The 3624-nt window shown below is 43.1% G+C and overlaps 1 long non-coding RNA gene across 2 annotated transcripts in view; it reads right to left on the bottom strand.

The window, feature by feature from the left end:
• Positions 1-220: 220 nt before the first annotated feature.
• LOC138147527 (uncharacterized) overlaps positions 221-3624 on the bottom strand; it is a 98891-nt gene continuing 95487 nt past the window's right edge. The window contains exon 3 of one of the 2 annotated variants that reach the window (XR_011164832.1): positions 221-1010. This is a non-coding gene — a long non-coding RNA (uncharacterized lncRNA). The remainder of the gene's footprint in view (positions 1011-3624) is intronic. The other variant, XR_011164833.1, reaches the window with a different exon arrangement.

Raw genomic sequence — 3624 nt, 5'->3', positions numbered from 1 at the left:
CTCTGCTAGAGGTTAGGCACATGGTAACCTCAGTACAGGTGGTGAATCATGCAGCAAGCCATGAGCTTTAGTTGGTACTTGGTATTAATATGATTAGTGAGTCAGTAATTCTTGTGTGGTTTTGGTGAAAAATAATTAATTTGTCAAAATATTTTAATTTCATTTTAATGGTTGTCATCTTTACTCAAATTTCCATCCTTGGATTTTATGTTTGATACAATTTCATTCAAATTTTGATTGATATAATTTTTATATTTTCTAATCCAATTTTTCTTTTATAATTTTGAAAACCCTTATGAAGGTCTAAATTTTTAAACAGAACACTATTAGCAACATTTTTCTCTTTCAATCTTGAAATGAAAACTAAAATATTAAAAACAAAAGAGAACTAAAAACAAGAGTCAACAAGCATTTATTAAGCACTTAATTGATTCCTAGGCTCTGTACTAAATTCTTGGAATATGAATACAAGTAGAAAAAAAAGACAATCCCTGCCTTCAAGGAGTTTCCATTCTAGTGCAGTTAGACAGCACAGAGAAGGAAGCTGAAGCAGATAGGGAGACCACAATGACAAAAGCTGGCCAGAATGCAACCTGGAGAGGAATGAGTTGTGACTGACTGGGTTTCCACCTTCAATGGAGGTTCTGGGAGGAGTATCCAATCTGAGGAAAATCACAAGGGCAGAAGGTATTTCCAGTGTGTGAATTCTAGAACTGGAGTGAATTTCCAGGATGAAGAGGTTTCTGGAGCATGGTAGAGGAAGACCAGAGTGCAGCCTGGAGAGGAATGAGTATTAAAACAATGGAATAAAGCTAATTTTCATTAAAAAAATTTTCAGTATTGCTGGTGGCATAAACCTATGATCCCTGCTGCTGCTTGGAAAGCTAAGGCTGGTGTTTTGCTTGAGCTCATGAGTTCTGAGCTATAGTAGGGAGAAAGCCAATCAGGTGTCTGAGCCAGATCCAGTACCAGTATGTTGAGCCCCCAGCATCAGAGGGCCACTAGGCCACCTAAAGAGAGATGAAGAAGTGCAGGTCAGAAACAGAGCTGGTCAAAATTTCCATCTTTATTGACAGTAAGATCAAACCAGGAAGGACTACTATGATTCTTCTGGCCTAGGTAAGACAGGCCAACCCAGCCTCAAAAAATAACATAAAGGAAGATACACAATATTTTTATAAAAATATCTTCACCATGATAAATCTGTGAAGTACATTTTCTTGTTCCTAGGTTTTAATCAAGTGAAATAGGGAAGGGAAAGGCAATGTGATGTAGTTGATAGTGACTTGGCCTAGAAACCTGGCTGTGTGACCCTGGGCAAGTTATGTAACCACCCTGTGTTCCAGGCAAGTCTCTAACAGTCTTAAGTTGTAGAGAAGGCACAGACCTACATTTCTAGAAGGTGTTTCCTCTCCCAGGAGTTCCCTACGCTATTGAAATCACATCTCTAGACCATAGTCCTATGATACCATAGGTTAAACAATGACTACAACCACCCTGCCCCATCCTCCACCCCCCAGGAAAGCTTCAAAAGTTCTAGTTTCTAGAACCTCCCTTACCCCACATCCACCAAAGGATTTTAACCAGATATTACCTATGGGGGAAATATCAAGGACCCTCAAACTGCCTCCTGTTAGGAGATTAAAGTCTTTCTGCCAGGTGGCTCTCCCAGACAACGTAGTAGGCGTTCTTTCTGGCTACTACACCCATATAGGTTTCTTAGGGCAGATTTCTCACTGTCACCTGACATCTAGCAAAAAAAAAGCACAGGCAGGTTTACCAGCATCTTGCCTCCTGCCCCTGGGTGGATGCCAAAACTTACATAGGGTTCTTGCTCTGAATTGACTGAGCCCAGCTCTGGACAAGGAGAAGGACCATGGGGTCTGGGCCTCTATGTCTCTGTCATAGTCTATCCATCACTCCCAGCAGTAATCCACAAACTTTTCATCAGTGTATAATATGAGGGTAATCAATCCTTGTAGGGAATGGTATAATCTTGTCTCCCAATCCCTGCTGAAAGTATAACAAATGGTTTGGCTCTTTTCCTCTTTCACATTTAATGTTCTCTTTTGTCATTAAGTCAATAAGCATTTATTATCCTTTGTCCTCTCTCTCTCTCTCTCTCTCTCTCTCTCTCTCTCTCTCTCTCTCTCTCTCTCTCTCTGTCTCTCTCTGTCTCTCTGTCTCTCTCTCTCTCTCTCTGTGTCTCTCTGTCTCTTTCTCTCTCTCTCTCTCCTTACTACCATTTCTTCCTCCAACCTCCTTTCTTCCTTTTTTTTCTCTTCCTTCTTCTCTTACCTTTTCCCCTGTCCTCTCTCTTGCCACTCACTTCCCTCCTTATGCTTTTTCCTTCTCTTTTTCTCCCTTTTTCCATGTGTGCATATACGAATATAAAGCACTGACTTTGGGCCCACTTTCCCACCCCCCAACTTGGCTAGCAGATTGAATTCCCAGAATGTGGCTATTCCTTTTCCTGTCAGGGATCTGGAGATAACCTTGATGGGCTAGAGTTGAGGGGAGGGATGGTAGTTCTGTATTCTAATAAATAAAGTGCTTATTACAAGCATTTCTCCATCAAGTTCCCTTCTGATTGTAGAATGACCTCCTTTGCTTGCAAGATATGGTGTCTCAGCTGCTGGGTTCATTCCCTGCTGCATTTGGTCATCAGAGCCAGTTCCTCACCAGACTCCATCACCTCCTGGCTCTAGTTGCTGAAGGGATCTTTGATGGCTTTCCTCACCCTTTGAATCTCACTGTTCTAAACCTGGGCCAATCTGTTCTTGACCAATCATGTAAGATCAGGAAAGCATACACTGCCGCCCTCAAAAGAAATAGTGGTGTCTCATGGTTGTGTACAAAGTAAGGATATAAGAGAGTTGTTCTGTCATTTTTGTTCCTGTCAGACTCTTTGTGACTCCATTTGGGGTTTTCCTGACAAAGTGCTTTGTCATTTCCTTCTCCAGATCATTTTACAGACAAGGAAACTGAGGCAAACAGGGTTAAGTGACTAACCCAGGGTCACAAAGCTAGTAAGAGTCTGAGGACAGATTTGAACTCAAGAGTATGAGTCTTCAATGGGGTAGAGTCAAGACGGCAGAGTAGAAACAGGACTTCCATGGGGCTCCGGCTCCCACCTCCTCCAATTCATGTAAAAGGTGACTCTGAACAAACTTTGGAGCTACAGAACCCACAAAATGACACAGAGAAGCTAACCTCCTGCTGAAGACAGCCCAGAAAGCTGCAGGAAGTGGCCAGTGCAGCGCTCTAGGAACCAAGCCCAGTCCCTCCTGAGCCAGAAGTTTTAGCCTCAGGGTGGGCCTGACCAGATGCCTCCTAGAGGGACTTCAGATCACCAGCAATTGTGGCGGTTTCCAGAATTATCAACCCATAGATACTAAGGACAAAGTGAGAGGTCAGTGCAATGTGGACTTTGGGATCCAGTAGTTCAGAAGTGTGGTCGGACTTTGCCCTCAGGGTGAGAAGCTGCTGAGGCACCACTGCCATGCACCTGCTGCCACGTGGCAGCTTCATCTCTTGGCCTGCAGACTTCAGGGGGACCAAGTGACCAATATGAGGGTGTAATGAGAGTGTAAATTTTAAAGATCTTCCCTGCCCCTAGGCTAA

Source organism: Petaurus breviceps, unplaced genomic scaffold, assembly GCF_028583685.1.
Source record: "Petaurus breviceps papuanus isolate PSGF00001 unplaced genomic scaffold, PetGlider_PUasm1.0 90792, whole genome shotgun sequence".
In the NCBI taxonomy this organism is placed as follows: Eukaryota; Metazoa; Chordata; class Mammalia; order Diprotodontia; family Petauridae; genus Petaurus; species Petaurus breviceps.
The sequence above is the reverse complement of the archived record's forward strand: the minus strand, read 5'-3'. Positions and strand labels throughout refer to the sequence as shown.